At 32.8% G+C, this 18,789-nt stretch overlaps 1 protein-coding gene and 1 long non-coding RNA gene across 2 annotated transcripts in view; both read right to left on the reverse strand.

Annotated features, from left to right (window-relative positions):
- Positions 1 to 18,789, reverse strand: part of LOC105784780 (probable LRR receptor-like serine/threonine-protein kinase At1g56140) — a 66,997-nt gene that overhangs the window by 29,035 nt on the left and 19,173 nt on the right. The gene's annotated exons all lie outside the window — the stretch shown is intronic.
- Positions 8,033 to 14,136, reverse strand: LOC128033689 (uncharacterized). The gene is made up of 3 exons (XR_008189673.1): positions 13,718 to 14,136; positions 13,592 to 13,638; positions 8,033 to 8,265 (listed from the first exon to the last, which is right to left on the reverse strand). It is a non-coding gene; the product is annotated as an uncharacterized LOC128033689 (long non-coding RNA).

Here is an 18,789-nt window from a genome sequence, read left to right on the forward strand (position 1 = left end):
AGACAGGATTATGGCTGTGGTAAACAGCATAAGACTCCTTGGTGAGCAGTTTAATGAAGCAAGGATAGTGGAGAAGGCTATTTGAACCTTGCCTGAGAGGTATGAGGCAAAAATCTCATCCCTCGAAGACTCAAGGTATCTGACCAGCATCTCCTTGATAGAGCTGATCAATGCTCTTTATGCACAAGAGCGGAGAAGAGCTAGCAGACTGGAGGAGCACCAAGAAGGTGCCTTTCAGGCAAAGACTAATACTGCCTACAAAGGCAAGAAGGCCTGGAAAGACAAGCCAAAGTATGATGCTGCAAGGAAAGGAGATCAAATTTGTAGGCATTGTAAAAAGCCTGGTCATCCAGAAGAAAAATGTTGGTTTAGACCAGATGCCTTGTCTCAACATTGCAAGAAGAGGGGGCATGTTGAAAGGGTCTGCAAAAACAAAAGCAAACCAAGGCAGAATCAACCTCAACAGATGAAGGCTGAGGCTCGAGTTGCTAAGGAAGATAGTGTAACACCCCTAACCCATATCCTTCCCCAGAATAGGGTTATGAGCATTACCGGAGTTTACAAATAAATTTTCAGACATTTCATTTCATCAAGCATTCATATTTATAACCAATCAAAATCAAAACATTTATGAGCTAACATTAACCAATTTAACTTATATAAGTCATTATAACCAGAATCAAATCATTCAAAATTACCGATAGAACCAATGGATAATATGATATATCTCCAACAAGCTTCCAACCCAATTAAGCTTCCGATAATCATTTCAAAACATCTAATAATTATACATATTACCAATAATAATTCAATTCCAATAATAAAACACACATATATATAATATTCATTACCAAATAGCATTCAATTCAATTAAAATTACACAAAATATAGTTCATACGAACTTACCAAGCTAAATTGCAGAAATACCAAAATTCGGGGACGTTTTAAAAAATTTCTATTTTTTCTCAATTTCCACCCAACCTTGATCTAAATTAATATTTCATTCAATTTAGTAATTTAAATAATAAAACAATTCATTTCATGCAATTTGGTCACTTTTTGACATTTTTATAAATTTACCCTTAAAGTTTCACATTTGTTCAATTTAGTCCCTGAACCTATAACATGTAAATTGGCCATTTTTAATGAAAACTCATGCTAGTTGAGTAATCATATATTTTCCTCCTCCTCCTCTCCATTCCACATCCTTAATATATATAACATGCTTATATGTAACATTATCTATAATTTCACATTTATTTATATTCATTCAAAGCTGTCCACTTGAGTCATAGTCACTAAATTATTTATATCTTAGGCTAAAGAACTCCAAATTGAGATCCGTTAATTTTATCTGAAACTAGACTCACATATCTTCTTACCATAAAATTTTCAGAATTTTTGGTTTATCCAATAAGTACAGTTTATTCTCTAAAGTCATCCCTGTTTTACTGTCTGACAGTTCCGACCCTTCACTAAAACTTAATTATCTCTTCATACAGAATTCAAATTATGTTACCGTTTGTTTGTATTGAAAATAGAATCATTAAGGATTTAAAAATATAAATTTAAGTCTCTAATTATTTTTCTCCAATTTTTGATGATTTTCCAAAGTCAGAACAGGGGAACCCGAAATTATTCTGACCTTATATCACAAAACCTATTATATCTCATAATTTACTGTTCCATTTCTTAAATATTTCTTCTATGAGAAACTAGACTCAATAAGCTTTAATTTCATTTTTTTTTCATCCTCTAATTTCTTTTCCACAATTTATGGTGATTTTTCAAAGTTAACCTACTGTTGCTGCCCAAAACTGTTTTAGTGCAACATGTTAATTACTAAGTTTATAACTTCCTTATTCCCTTTCTCCATAATATTTCCCATCACTTTCACTTATTTTTCTTCACTAATATATCAAGAACATAAGACTTTATATAAGAAAACTCTACTATAACATCTTTTCCATGCTATTTTCAATAATATCAAACTCAAAAGTACATAAAAGTCTTGATGTTCTTACCTTGTGCTATTTATTTCAATCTTTAACTTGATTTTCTCTCTCCTCCAGCTTATATTTCTTGAATCTAACTTGATATTCTAGCTCCCCATAGTCTCCTTGTTATCTTTCTCTCTTGATGAATATGAAAATTCTTTTGATTTCTAGGTGAAAACGATAAATTTTTGGTAAAATGACCAAATTGTAAAGGAAGCAAGATTTTCTTTCTTCCCTTCCCTTCTAACGTGAAATGCGTGAAAAGATGGTGAAATGGTTGCTTTTCATCTTTCTTTTCATATATATATATACTAAATAAATTAATAATAAAATAATAAAATATCATTTAAAAATCAAATTAAAATATTAATAAACTAATATTTATTTAATTAATTAATCTAAAATATCACCAACATCATCATTGCCTTCTAGATTTCTCTCTCTTCTAATTGACCATTTTGCCCTTTATGTTCTTTTAAAATTCCATGTCATCACTTAATTTGGTAAAATTATAATTTAGTCCCTCATAATTCCTTCATCTATTCAATTTGGTCACAATTCATCCATCTTTCTTAGTTTCTAGATTATTCCACCCTTTAAATATTTACACTATTGGTCCTTCGACTTTTTAATATTTACACTTTAACCGCTCAATTTTTTAGTATTTACTCTTGGGTAACAAAACTTTTCTCACTTTTGCAATTTAATCCTTTCTTGGATCAATATGTCATAATATACTTTCCAATGTTGACATAACTCAATTACCCTTTTTATCACTTTATTTCCTTATTTTACCATATCAGTATTTTCATGCAACATTCCTATCATAATGCAACCCATGTCATAATTTTAAAATAAATTTTTCCTTGTCGGATTTGTGGTCCCGAAACCACTGTTCCATCTAGCCCCAAAATTGGGCTGTTACAGATAGTGACCATGAAGAGCAAGTTTTTGCTGTATCTTGCTCAGCTGCTCAGGAGAAGCTTACATATGGCTGGCTCTTAGACAGTGGAGCACCAATCACATGACACCAAATGCAACCATCTTCAAGTCCTTAGACAGAAGCTGCAAGACCAAGGTAAAAATTGGAAATGGTCACTTTATAAAGGCAGAAGGTAGAGGAGATGTGTTGATATGCACTCCTACACGTAACAAACTTATCTCAAATGTGTTGTTGGTGCCTGAAATTGACATAAACCTGCTCAGCATAGCTCAGTTGTTAGAGAAAGGGTATTCTGTGGTGTTCAAAGGTAAAGAGTGCCAAATCAGTGATCCAAATGGATCCTGTAACACCCATTACCCGTATTCGACACCGGATTAGGGTACGAGGCATTACCAGGACACATACACTTGTAAACGTATTGAACCGAGTTATAAAATTTCATCCAAATTAAAATTTTTCAAATTATTAACATACTTTTATAATTCTTCACAATATTTATAATGTAACATTTCCTGCCAACCACAAATTCAAATAATGAATTTACTCAATTGAGCTCAATATCATATGTCAACTTATATTTCAACATTTAGCTTCAATTGCACTACAAATACTTGTCAAATTAAGGATCGTCTTATGGATTTGAGTACATCGTTTGCCCGGTACCACGATTTGCTTGAATGTTTCACAATGCTATAACTCAGTATGGTTTTCTTCACGGAAATACCATACCTACTTTTCACAACTCGGTATGGTTTTCTTCACCGAAATACCATACCTACTTTTTACAACTCGGTATGGTTTTCTTCACCGAAATGTCATACCTACTTTTCACAACTCGGTATGGTTTTCTTCACGAAAATACCATACCTACTTTTCACAACTCAGTATGGTTTTCTTCACCAAAACACCATACCTACTTTTCACACTTTGCCATGGATCCACCATGGACTTATTCGTCAATTCATCATTGGCTACTGAACGCACGTACTCAATCCTGCGTATTCCTTAATTTGAACTAACAATCTCATTTTCTTCTCATTTTTACCATAATCATAATTCAACAAAAATATACAAATTGTTACATTATATCATTCCCACATTAACAATTAATTATAAAAGTTCAGCCGTATGAACTTACTATTTCATTACCTTTCCACACCCATTTTCTATGCACATTGTTGACACCATTTTTTTGATAAAACGGGGTCGACTTGGATTTTGAAAATAAACGAAAATAGGAGTCGCCACCAATCTTTTTTTGATGAGGTGTGATCGGGTCACCTCGTAAAATGATTATTTTTTTATAAACAATTTGATTTTATTAAAACAACGAGTTTGGTCTATGAAATCCAAAAAACGGGTTCGGGAGTCGGTTACGCACGAGGAAGGATTAACACCCTCGTAACGTCCAAAATTGGTACCTAGTTGATTATTTAATGTCTTTATGTCGAAAGTTGAAAGTTTGAAAAGATTTAAAATACGATCCCTCTTTATATTGTGTTATTTTAAAAATTACTCGAATAAATCAAAATGAAAAATGCCTTCTTATCTCGAATTAACAAGATGTCACATCCAGTAAGTTAGGACACGGCACCTCGTATTTTGAGAGTAAGCTTGCCTTTTATTTTTTCTTTAAACCTCATTTATTTTAATTTTAAAAGGATATTCGGTTATTTAGAATCAACGAAAAAAAAATCGAAGCCCAGTAAGTTAGGACACGACTTCTCGAATTTCCTAAATATAGAATGTTACCTTTATTTTTGAAATTTTATGCGTTTGGAAATTTAAAAGGATATTTTTCTATTTAGGTTTAACGAAAAAAATCGAGACCCAGTAAGTTAGGGTACGATTCTTCGAATTTCCTAAAACGCGAGATATTGCCTTATTTTAAAATTTTTCTTTTTGAATAATGACAAGTGTAACACTTGTGCGAGGTGAATTTGTTTTTTGTGATAAAATAAAACGGTTTATTATGGGTATATAAAAATACATTAAGTGCCCTTTTAGAAATGATAGAATGATAGGATGCTTATATAAAACATAGAATGACAATTTATAAATAAAACGTTACAATAATGAACGACAAATATGCAAAAACAAAAGAGCACATGATGGTAATAAACGCATGATGTATATCATTTTAATACTAACATTAACAATCAAGTAAGCAAAACACAATATCATGCAAATCAATTCAAAGTAAATAATAAATAATTTACAACAACAATTAAAAAGTAATAATAAAAGGCTTCAAATAAACAGCATATAAAAACTTAAAACGAATAATAATAGTTTAAAACAAATAAATAAAAGACACACAACATTTAAAATATATATATACATATACATATACATATAAGAGTTCAAAAGATTATGTACATATAATGGTTTAAAATGAATAACTTATTAAGAGAATTAAATAAATAGCATGTAAGACAATTTACCATAAATGGTAAATAATAACAAAATTAACAAAAATAATAAAAGAGTTTTTTGAAAACAAATAAATGAATTAAAAGGACCAGGGATGATACTGAAATCAAATCAAAGCTTGGGGTTTTAATTGCAAAAACCATGAACAAGACACGAGGGATTAAAAAGGCGCGCGCATGAAGAGTAGAGGACTAATCGGGCAATATACCCCAGTCCTAGAGTGCAACGTTTCAGCGCAAGGGACTGTACATGGTCAAAGGACCTGATTGAAGCAAAAACAAAATTTGCAGCCCAAATCAAAAAAACAAAAGGTTGGATTGCGCTTCAGCGCAAGACGGAGGGACTAAATGCATAAATTACCCATTAGGGCAAAGCACGCGCAAATCTCCCCCTTTGAACGGCGCCGTATCACAATCACAATAAAGGCTAAAAATTTGTTTTATTTTCTGCTACTTCATTCTCTACAGAGAACATAAGGAAAAAAATTTAAAGGGAAATCCCCTTTCTCTGCTAGGGTTCCAAGGCCCGCCGCCGTCCCTCCTTCCCACTACTCTGATCGCGCCGCCGTAATAGTCGACGGGCAGAGGCGAAAGACGGGGCTTTTAATCCCGCTTTTAAGTGTGGTGGATGACACCAGTAAGGAGGAGCCGAAAGAGAAAGAGGAGAAGTCTAACCCCCTTTAGCTCGACCCCGACGACAACGAAGGGATCTCCGTCGACGAAGCCACACGGAGGTTTCAGGTATTTCCTTTTCTTTTCTTTTTATTATTAATTTTTTTACTAAAACCGACTTGCAAAGGAATGAATAAAAGAAATAAAAGAGAAAAAAAACGCAAGGAAAAACAGTAGAGCAAAAGGAAAATGATCAGATTCAACCTTTTAAAACTCCGTTCTATTTCTGATTTTTCTTATGTGCATTCGTAAAAAAAAAAGTACAACGAGCATATCTTGGCTTTTATAGCCCTATTACAACTGTTCGTTTTTCATTTTTTGTTTTCTTGCTCTTTATTTCGCCTTCTTCTATTGCTTTGCATTCATTTCTCTCTGCAGGTGTCAAAGAGGCGTGACGATGGCGTGTAGTGGCAGAAGCAGGCGTGAGGAGGCTGGAGGTTGGGGGTGGCAGACGAGGAGGCATGCGGCACAAAGAGTAGCCAGGGTTTTAGTTTCCTGGGCTAGGGGTTTTGTTTTTTAATTTTGGGCCTGCTAGGTTAAACTTGATTTGGGCTGGTCTCTTGGGTTTGTTATTATTTGGGTTATTTGTTATTGGGCCCCGGACAGATTTTGGGCTTTACACACATCACACAGAATATAAACATATCATTCAACCATAGTCGCAAGCTATTGTATTTAAATATAACCCTTTTTGGGGCTAACCACATGATAAACCATTTCACTATAGATTACATAATTTAAATCTTACAGCCCTTTTCATGATCACAAGCATATTTCCAATTAGGCACTTACCATTTCAGTGCATAACTTATAAATTTAACGTGGCATAATCCAACAACTACTTGGCCAAAGCCAACATGTGTTAATTCATAAACCATTCATGACATTATTTCATGCCAAATCATATCCTGAATATACCATACACACATACTATGAAACTCTATTTTCACACGAGTTTAGACCATAACCAATAATGCACAAATATAAGCATCATTTCTATTTCATCGTTTATCAATTAAAATCAAGCATATGACCAATTATACACAAATCATTTATATATTCCCCAATTTTTCCTCCTCCTCCTCTCCATTCCACATCCTTAATGTGTATAACACACTTAAACAACATTAACTATAATTTCACTATTCACTCACATGTATATTCAAAGCTGTTTATCCGAGTCAGAGTCACTAGATTATTTTTCTCCGGAGCTACAGAACTCCAAATTACGATCCGTAGATTTTCCCCGAAACTAGATTCACATATCTTCTTACCATAAAAATTTCAAAATTTTTGGTTTATCCAAATAATACACTTTATTCTTCAAAGTTTCCTCTGTTTTGCTGCTCGACAGTTCTGACCTCTCTTCACTAAAAATTAATTATCTCATTGTAAAAAATTCGGATGATGTTTCCGTTTGTTTCCTTTGAAAATAGACTCATTAAGTATTCTAGGAATATAAATTATAACTTGTAATTATTTTTGTACAATTTTTAAAAATTTTCCAAAATCAGAACAGGGGAACTCAAAATCATTCTGACTTTGTCTCACAAAATTAATTATATCTCATGATTTACAATTCCATTGCTTACATCATTTCTTCTATGATAAACTAGACTCAATAAGGTTTAATTTCATATTTTATTCATATTCTAATTCAATTCCCAAAATTTTTGGTGATTTTTCAAAGTTAGACCACTGCTGCTGCCCAAAACTGTTTTAGTGTAAAATATTGATTACCAATTTGACTCTAAACTTTTAATACATGACAACTTCGTCCCTAGGCTCGGAAATGAAATTCTTGCAATATAATCCTTGATTCAAGACTAATAATTCTCATACATATCAATAACAGCCCATGGATTCCATGAAATTTCAGAAGTTATCCACAATTTCAATACTTTTCAATTTAATCCCTAAAACATGTTTTCATCCAAAATTCTTTAATAAAACACCTTTAAACATCCATTAACATCTCAATTTCATCATAAAATAATAAAAATCATATGAACTTATCATTGGTATCTTCCAAAACTTTCAACAAAATGAGAAACTAGTAGAATACTAAGTTAGACCTAATTGTAAAAGTCCAAAAATATAAAAATTTCAAGGAAAAAGCAAGAATTAAACTTACTTGAAGCCAAAATATGGAATACCAGCTCCAAACCCTCTTCCATGGCTGTTTCCCACCGAAATTTCAAGAAGAAATGGTCTTGAAATCCTTAAAATAAAATTTGGCCACATAAACTTTTTGTAATTCCAATTTTGTCCTTAAATACATAAAAATCCTAGATTTTTTTAACGGTACGCCATCTCAGCCACTTAAATTGGTCTATTTGCTCTTTTAGCCCTTCCTTATTTAATTGTTAAACTATTTACTCACTTTAGTAAGTTTTGCATCTTTTCAATTCAGTCCTTTTTAATTAATTAACTGCCGAAACATTAAAATTTTCTGACGAAACTTGAACACTACCATATTGACACTTCGTAAATATTTATAAAAATATTTACTGCTCGATTTATAACATCGAGATCTCGATACCTCTTTTCCTCAATTTCTTGACTTAATAAATTTTTATAAAACACAAATTACTAATTCAAAAATCTCTTAAAAATCATATTTGGCTCGTAATTATTAATAATAAAATTTACGAGCTTATTTTCTAAACTTGATGATCTCGTACCACTATTTTCGACATTTTTGAAAATCGGGCTATTACAGATCCAATCTCATGGCAGTCACCATGGCTGATAAGAGCTTTGTTGTAGACTAGACAAATGGCCTAGATACTGCCTATGCTGCCACAACAGGTGAATCCAAGCTTTGGCATCAAAGGCTTGGTCATGCTAACTACAGATCATTGGACCAGTTATCCAGAGAAGACTTGGCAGAAAACTTCATTGGTTCAGTTGAAAAACAAGAAGTTTGTGAAGTTTGCCAGCTAGGAAAGTAAGCTAGGCTCCCATTTCCTTCAAATCAGGCCTGGAGAGCCTCAGAAAGGCTGCAGCTCGTGCACACTGATGTGTGTGGCCCTATGAAGACTGAGTCACTGAATGGAAGTAGGTATTTCATCCTATTCATTGATGATTTCTCAAGATTTTTCCGGATTTACTTTTTAAAACAGAAATCAGAGGTAGGCTCAGTGTTTTCAAAGTTTAAAATTGCTGCTGAAATTGAAACAGGCTGCAAGCTGAAAACTATAAGGTTTGATAATGGAACTGAATACACATCAACTCAGTTCTAAGCCTTTTGTGATGAGGCAGGCATAAAACACCAGCTCACCAACACCTATACTCCTCAACAAAATGGAGCAAGTGAGAGGAAGAATAGGAGCTTAATGGATATGGCTAGGTGCCTACTGTTTGAGAAGAATCCGCCAAAAACCATATGGGCAGAAGCAGCCAATACTGCTATGTACATTCAAAATAGGCTTCCAACCAAAGCCCTGGCTCATAAGACTCCATTTGAAGCCTGGTTCGGGTTCAAGCCTTCACTAGATCACCTAAGGGTCTTTGGTAGCATATGCTATGCACATGTACCAAAGAAGAAGAGAGACAAATTAGGCGAAAAAAGTGAACTCGTATATCTTGGTAGGGTATAGCTCAGTCAAAAAGGGCTATAGGATCTTGGATCCTTTAACCAAGAAAGTGCTAGTGAGCAGAGATGTGGTGTTTGATGAGAAGTTATGCTGGAATTGAGAAAGGAATGAGCCACAAGTAGTTTCTGAAGATCTTGCAACAGATCAAGCTGAGCCAGATCAAAATGGTCCTGAATTGGATATTGATGATGAACCAGTCAAGGGCACTAGACCATTGGCCGAGATTTATGAAAGGGCTCATGTAGCCATAGCAGAACCAATCTGTTTTGAAGAGGCTGAAGCTCAGCAAGGGTGGAAGCAAGCAATGACTGAAGAAATCAGTATGATTCAGAAGAACTAGACTTGGGAATTGGTTGAAAGACCAATCAAAAGGAAGGTTATTGGAGTGAAATGGGTGTATAAAGCCAATCACAATGCTGATGGGAGTTTGAACAAGCTAAAAGCAAGGCTCGTTGTTAAGGGATTCTGCCAGAAATATGGCTTGGACTATCTAGAGACCTTTGCACCAGTGGCCAGGCTCGATACCATCAGACTGCTGATTGCCTTAGCAGCTCAAATGGAATGGAAAATCCATCAGCTTGATGTGAAGTCAGCCTTTCTCAATGGTTTTCTTGAGGAAGACATCTATGTTGAACAACCACAGGGCTTTGTGATAGCTGGCAAGGAGCATATGGTTTACAAGCTAAAGAAAGCCTTGTATGGCTTGAAACAGGCTCCAAGGGCCTAGTATAGCAGGATCGATAGCTATCTGGTTAGTTTGGGGTTTGATAGAAGCAATAGCGAGCCAATTTTGTATGTTAAGAAGGTAGGAGTACAAACACAGCTTATTGTGTCTCTGTATGTTGATGACCTGTTGGTGACAGGAGGAGACCAAGCAATGCTAATTGATTTCAAGACCAGAATGAAGGAGATGTTTGAAATGTCTGATCTAGGGAAAATGTCCTACTTTCTTGGGATGGAGGTGACACAAACACAGGATGGGATATTCCTAAGTCAGAAGGCCTTTGCCTCGAAGATTTTGACCAAGTTCTCCAAACAAAACAGCAAAGCAACAAAGACTCCTGTTGTTGTTGGAGAGAAGCTATCGAGCCATGGTGATTTTGAAAGGGTTTGTGAATCAACTTACAGAAGTTTAGTTGGTTGTTTGCTGTATTTAACAGCCATTAGACCTGACATTATGTTTTCTATAAGTTTACTCTCAAGATTCTTGCATTATAGCAATGAGAAACACTTTCAAGCTGCAAAGAGGGTGATCAGGTATATCAAAGGTACATTGAGCTATGGCTTGATGTATAGCAAGACTGAAAGCTTGAAGTTAGTTGGCTATACTGACAGTGACTGGGCTGGCTCGATGGATGACATGAAAAGCACCTCAGGGTATGCTTTCAATCTTAGTTCAGCCATGTTCTGTTGGAGCTCAAAGAAGCAAACTTTGGTGGCTCAATCTACTGCTGAAGCAGAATATGTTGCAGCAACAAGTGCTGTTAACTAAGCCATTTGGCTAAAGAAAATCATGGCTGATTTAAATGTGGATCAAAGGGAAGCAACAGAGATCTTTTGTGACAATCAATCTGCTGTTGCAATTGCAAAGAATCCAGTGTTTCATGGAAGAACAAAGCATTTCAGCGTTAAACTTAATGTTGTTCGAGAAATGGAGCAAGCACAAGAAGTGAACTTGATTCATTGCAGTTCACAGGATTTGCTGTGTATAATACTATTCAAAGATAAAAAATAATTGAGAGATTAATATTAACTATATGTATTTTTTATAAGAATATTACTATGTATCAAGTCGGTAAAAAATACCACAAAATTCTTTATATTATATTATAAATTATATTTTAGTTTCTTTATTGAAAAATGGGTAAATTAGCTCTTGTAAAGTTTGGTGTTTATACACAAATTTATCCTCAACCTTTACACAATTATTCAATTTGACCCTACTCTTTTATTAGAAGTAAATTAAATATTTTGAAACTAATAAGACTAAAGGTCAAAAGACTTAGTAACAAATTAAAAGTTCAATTAAACCCTTTTAAATTTTAAAAAATCAAAAAATTTATAAACAAAATCTATAACAAAAAGTTATAAAATTTTTAAATTTAAATATTTATAAATAATTTTATGCCCATAATTATCTGTCTTTTGTATTATAATTTTCAAGGGATAAAATACGGTGCCGTTTCACTTCGTTTCGTTTTATCACTTTAAAAAATATATATTATTTAATATTTTCTTTTAAACCCCACCTAGTGCGAGGAAACTAGTGAATAACAGCTGCAGTAGTACTTCGAAAATTAACCCAAATTCCTTATGTAAGCTAGCTTAGCTGCATATAATATAGAGGTGCTCATGGGCCGGGCGGCCCGGCCTGGCCCGACGGCCCGCCCGAAATATGGGAGGGTTTGGGTAAAAATATAGGCCCGAAATATGGGCTTGGGCAAAAAAACGAGGCTCGTTTAGAAAACGGGCCGGGCCTCGGGTACCACTTTTTCGGCCCGGGCCCGGACCGGCCCGGCCCGATATAATAAATATATTTATTTTTTTAATTTTAAAATATTTTTTACATACTTTTTTAATTTTTTTTAAATTTTAAAATATTTTTAAAATACTTTTTTTTAAATTTTTTAATTTTAAAAATATTTTTAAAATACTTTTTTAATTTTTTAATTTTAAAATACTTTTTTAATTTTTAAAATTTTAAAATAAAATGGGCGGGCCGGGCAGGCCCGGCTTATGATTTTTCTCGGGCGAGCCAGGCAAAATCTTAGGCCCATATTTCGGCCGGGCAAAATTTTTATGGGCCCGGCCCGCCCATGAGCACCTCTAATATAATATATACAAAGTTAGTTATTAAATTATGGGTAAATCTCCGTTTTAGCCATTTAACTTAAAAGAGTTATAATTTGATCATTAACGTTTATGAAATTATTTTCTTATCACTCATTTTTAATAAAATTATCATCCAATTGTTAAGTGGCACTTTTAAATTAATATAATAATAATTTTAGTCCTCAACTTTTATATTTTCTATCAACTTGAACTTGATTCTATATAAAACTTATAAAAAAACTCAAATTTATTTAAAATTGAAAATTCTATATTAAGACTCTAGAAAAATAAAACAGAACAAAATTTAAAAAAAGAAGAAGTTAAATCATTACATGCTTCCTCAATATTTCTCTAAGGCAAATTAATAATATTTTTAAGCCGAGTTTCATATCCTTTAAGAACATCTATAGTTGATATTACATAAGCTTGTGAAATTAACTTTGATGTCAATTTTTAGCCAAAAATACAAAATATACCACAATTTTTTCAAACTCATTTTAAATTTTAATTCAATTAAATTATTTTTCAAAACCCTAATTTTAAAAACAAATTATATTCTGATTTTTTCTTTTCTTATGACAAAGAAACTACGTCAAGAAACATAAAAGGTAAAAAATAGAAAAAGGTAAAAAAATAGAAAATCAATATTTTTACTTTTTATGTTTTTTAGAGAATACATAAAAGGTAAATAAAATAGAAAATCAATATTTTATTTTTTATGTTTTTAGGAATGGATATTCGATATTTCTATATAGACAACAGAAAGAGAAATTTTGGAGAGTTTAAAAGCAATTCTCCTTACTTTCTCTCCCTCTATCTGCTTTTAAAATTATTATCTACTTTTATTTAAATTCTATTTTTAGAATTTTATAACTTTTGAAAAGAGAATTTCAAATTTTTATCATTGCATATATAATAAGGGTTAAATTAAACAAAAAATATAAAAATTAAGTACTAAAATTGTAATGCCACTTAATAGTCGGGTGAAAAAGAATAATTTCGAAAATGTTGATAGTTAAATTATAATTTTTTTAATTAAGTGACTAAAATAAAAATTTATTCATAATTTAGTAACAGTTTACCATAATATATAAAGAGAGAGAGAGAGAAGAAAACCTTCGGAAGGATCGGTGGTGGCGTTAGTCTGGGCAGTAATGGATTGACTGCATGAAAACAAAACCCCCTAAAATCAATTATTTGTTCGTTGTTATACATATATACAGAGAGAGGGAGAGAGAGAACCTTCAGAAGGATCGGTTGTGGCGTTAGTCTGGTTAGTCTGGGCATTAACGGATTGGCTGCATGAAAACAAAACAACCAAGTAGAAGAAGAGCAAGCCTTTGGAAGATGACAGTGGTGGCTTCATCATCAACCTTAAAGCCATCTCTTTTTTTGTTCTTTCTTCACAAAATAAATACGGGATTTGGGCGTACAAGTGTTTCTAATTATCAGTCACCACTCACATCTACTCCACGCAATGAGCCAATGGCTCTCTCGACTTCGTCTTCGATAAGAATTATTACTGGGCATGAATTAATCTGAGCTTTATTTGCTTGGAGATTTCACCATACTTCAAATTGTCAAATTTCTGTTGATGCCCAGGTCAACTTGAAAACATTATTGGTGCTCAACAAAAAAGAAAAGAGAGAGAGAGAGAGGAAGAAGACATGATTGCTGAACCAAAAGTATCAGCAAGTTGGAATAAATTAATAGCCCACTCCAACAGATATTAAAAAAATATTATTCGATATTTAGTTTTAACTAAACTCCTTTTGGATATTTACCAAAATTAGAAGGCGAAAGGAGACTCAATCCCCAAAATTGTCAACAACATTTAATTTCTATTTTGACCGCTGATCTTAGACTTTGCTCACCGCTCCCATCCATCTGTTTCACATTATGCTAGGAAGTTTTTAGACTTTACAAAGAGTCAAATAGAATAAAAAGATGTATTTATTAATTTAAAATATTAGTAATTATAATTATATTATTTAAATGTATATTTTTAGAAAGAAATTTTTAATATTTAAATTTTATAAATTAATTATAATAAAGAAATAACAATACTAAGAATTGATTGAGAAAATATGTAATATGGATGCATTAAATTTTAATAAATAAATAAATAAATATAATGAAAATCAATAAAAATAATGTTCGAAATTAATTTTATGGTGAAGAATTATTTACGAGGTAGATCGCATTGTTGAGAAAGGTAGTCATGAACACCAATCATTAATAGTAAAAGGAATATGAAAAATGCAAAATAAATTAAAGTTAAAATATGACATAAGACCTTGTATTTTTTGTAAATTTTGAATTTAATTGATTAAATGCTAAAGTTACATATTTTGTGTAATTAAATTAGTTAATTTATGAGAGTGCACCACTAATTTTTCCATGTTTATATTGAATTTTGTGCACGGGTGCAATTTGGGGCTAAATAGAAGAAAAAGGAAACAATTGGGCTAGATTGAAGAAAATAGTAAAGAATGCGGGCCAAAGCAGAATTTTTTCAAGATGTAATTAGCTGAAATTTTATGTTAACTTAGTGGGAGATTATGTAGGGATTTTTATATATCATGGAATATTTTATTTCCTTGATTTTCTATGGCCAGTGGCTCTTAATTTAGCAAAGCCACTAGTATAAATAGGGGACTACTTTGTTCATTTTAGCATCAAGTCTTGAATCAAGTCATTAATCAAGTTTTTAATTACCAAGTTTTTTTTTATTAAGTATTCATTTTAGCTTTAGGCCGGTGTTAACTTAATCAAGATCCGTGAGTTACGAACTCGAGCAATTTGACTCCTAAATTCCAGTACTTATTATTTCTCCAGATTAAGGGTATGACTTCGTCAACTCACAAAGTCAAATCAACACCAAGTCAAAAAAGACGTCGGTTGAATTAGTGTGGTTAGACGTACAGTTGGAATTCCGAAAAGATATTTGTCTAATTGGTTTTCTGTGAATACATTGGCATGCCAAATGGGGATTGTTGTTTGGTTCCGCCAAGGGAAGTAGTAACCGGATTTAAATGTCCCACGCAGTTGAGGGCATTGATTCGAGCTAGGCTCTTCTACAACGCAAAGCTGCCGGAGTTCTAAATCACGAACGTTTCGTTGGTTGTTCAATCGGTAAGGGTTAGTTATTGGACGTTCCATAACTAATTTACACAAGGAAGAGTTGGTGTCCGAGGCGTCCTTGGTAGCTATAACTAGTTTATTGGAAAAGAGGAGTTCATCTAATTTCGAGGATCGGTTCAGAGACGAGAAAAACCCGTGCCTAAAACTGATCTTAGTTTAATTTATTTTTCTTCAGATTTATTTAACTATTTTTTATTATTTTATTTTCAGCTTTTACTTTTCACGCATTTTATTTATTTATTTCAGGTTTCAAATGTAACACCCCTTACCCATATTCGACACTGGAATGAGTACGAGGCATTACCAGAATACATGCACTTGTAAACGTATTGAATCGAGTTATAAAATTCCATTAATTATTAAAACTTTCAAATTAATAATATGCTTTTATAATTCTTCATAATATAAATAATACAACATTTCCTACCAACCACAATCGAGCTTCCGATAATCATCTCACTACATCTAATAATTGTACATATTACCAATAATAATTCAATTTCAATAATAGAACACATATCTATATAATATTCATCATCAAATAACATTCACTTTAATTAAAACTATACGAATATAGTTCATACGAACTTACCCCTTTTTAGCACTTTATTTCCTTATTTTACTATATCAAAGATATTATCTTACTTTCCTTCTTGTAGAAATTTTCGGCTATTACATTTCTCTCCCCTTAAAATAAATTTCGTCCTCAAAATTTCATTGTTTTATTTTGATCATGAACTTCATCATTTCTATATTCTGTCAATTATCCTTTTTTATTCATTCCTATCATTAACATTTCAGCTCTGGAATTTCATCGTAGCAAAACAGTACACTTTTTAAATATGCATGCAAAACAGAACAATAACTGTTCACAAACCGGCCAATCCAATAGGGCTTTTGTCTGACATCATAATTAGTTAACATTCTCATAACATAAGAACTCCATTAGAAACTGAACAGTTATACAAATATCTCTAAGGATAAAAGAATATATAGAATATCCAGAAAAGATCATTGTTTTCATTTCGATTGTAATCGTCTCACATAGGCATCTTTACCACTTAATTATCATTTCTCTGACTAATTCTGTTATCACGGACCTCACATTATTTTATTCACTAACAATCTGATATTTCTTTAAAAATTGAGTTTATTTATTATACTATACTCAACTCTGTTTGCATTACTAATTATTTGACCACTGAACTCTTTAGTTCACATTTATGAGCTTATTCAACATAATTATCGTAAAAATTTTCTTCATAAAGCAATACTAATAAAGGGGTGATGGTGAGGTCATAAAGCCTTTAACTTATTCTCATAAATACATATATACATATATAAGACTTAACATTCCTCTTCAATGTAATACCATCATAACCACCTAGTTCATTCATATATTTTCTCACATATAGGGGTCACACGCCCATGTGTCTACCCGTGTGGACAAAAATCAAGCTATTTTTCAAGCCTTATTTCTCACCCATTTGATCTTTTAACTTCACCATTTGTTCACTTTATAGCCACATCAATAATCACCATTTTCTTATATTTCAGATAAATACATATAACCATACATAAGCATGCAAATCACTATTTCTTCTTGTCAATCACAATTTCAACTGACAGGTTCATGTAAATGAGCTCAATATTATTATCTGTTTAATTTCTATCACTTAAATTCACATACATATAATTTATTAACATAATCTGACAAACATAATCTCTGAATGGTGAGATCACATAATTGAGCTTAATTTTATTGTTCAATATGTTTTATCACATAAAATTTGCTTAACACTTACCACAATTTATCAAATTTGAGAACGTCTTACGAAATTGAGTACCACGTTTTCTCGATACCATAGTTCAACTATGGTCTTACATGTAATCACTTATCATACACCGATGCCATAGCCCAGCTATGGTCTTATACGGAATCACATATCACTTATCGAAAGTACTGATTCCTGCGTTCTACTCAATTTAATCTTCCAATTCAATTTCCAGCAAGCTGATTTTCTGTGTCACAGTCACTAATTTATTTTTATCTGGAGTTATAGGGCTCCAAATTGAATTTTGTAAATTTTCCCTGAATCTAGACTCATATACCTTTCCACCATAAATTTTTTAGAATTTTTGAATTTAGTCCATTAGTACAGTTTATTCATTAAACCTTCCCCTGTTTCACTGCCCGACAGTCCTGACCTCTCCTTACTAAAATTTACTTATCTCCCTGTACAAAATTCAAACAATGTTCTCGTTTCTTTCTCTTAAAAAAAACTTACTAAGGATTTCAAGAATGTAAATTTCAAGCCATAATTATTTTTTTACAATTTTTGGTGATTTTCCAAAGTTAGAACAGGGGATTTCAAAATCAATCCAACCCTGTCTCAATAAAATTTAAATATCTCCAAATATACAATTCCTTTGCTTGCTCTATTTCTTTCATATGAAAATAGACTCACTCAGCTTCAATTTCATATATTATTCAACCTCTAATTCATTTTCCACCATTTATGGTGATTTTTTCAAAGTTGCCCAACTGCTGTTGTTCAAAACAGTTTTGTATTTAAATTGTTTCTTTTGTATTTTTGATATCTCCTCCCATCTTATACATGGGTCGATTAAGTATCAAACCCAATATTCCTCCCATAAACTTTTCCACCACATATAAATATTCACCTTCCCAATTTACTCGTTTAACACTTGGAATATTAACCGTTATCGGTGGATTCAGCACTTAGCAACCACCAGTGATTCGGGGAATCATCACTTAGCAACCTCTTGGGGGAATCAGCACTTAGCAACCCCCTTTATATTCAAGATATGGTGGAATCAGCACTTAGCAACCACCAATGAGTCGGGGAATCAGCACTTAACAACCCCCTAATAGTCAATGATACCCGGTTCACATAGTAGCCTGCACATAGTACTACACATGTGACCATTTTCATCCGATACACGTAGTAGCCTGCACATAGTACTACACACGTGATCGAAGCTATTCGGTATGCATAGTAGCCTGCACATAGTACTACACATGCGACCCATCATTCCGGTACACGTAGTAGCCTGCACATAGTACTACACACGTGAGCATCACTTTCACTTTTACATAGTGGCCTACACACAGTCTGTGCCACACATGTGGTCATTTCTATCACTTC

This window comes from Gossypium raimondii, chromosome 10 (assembly GCF_025698545.1).
Source record: "Gossypium raimondii isolate GPD5lz chromosome 10, ASM2569854v1, whole genome shotgun sequence".
NCBI classification, from domain to species: domain Eukaryota; kingdom Viridiplantae; phylum Streptophyta; class Magnoliopsida; order Malvales; family Malvaceae; genus Gossypium; species Gossypium raimondii.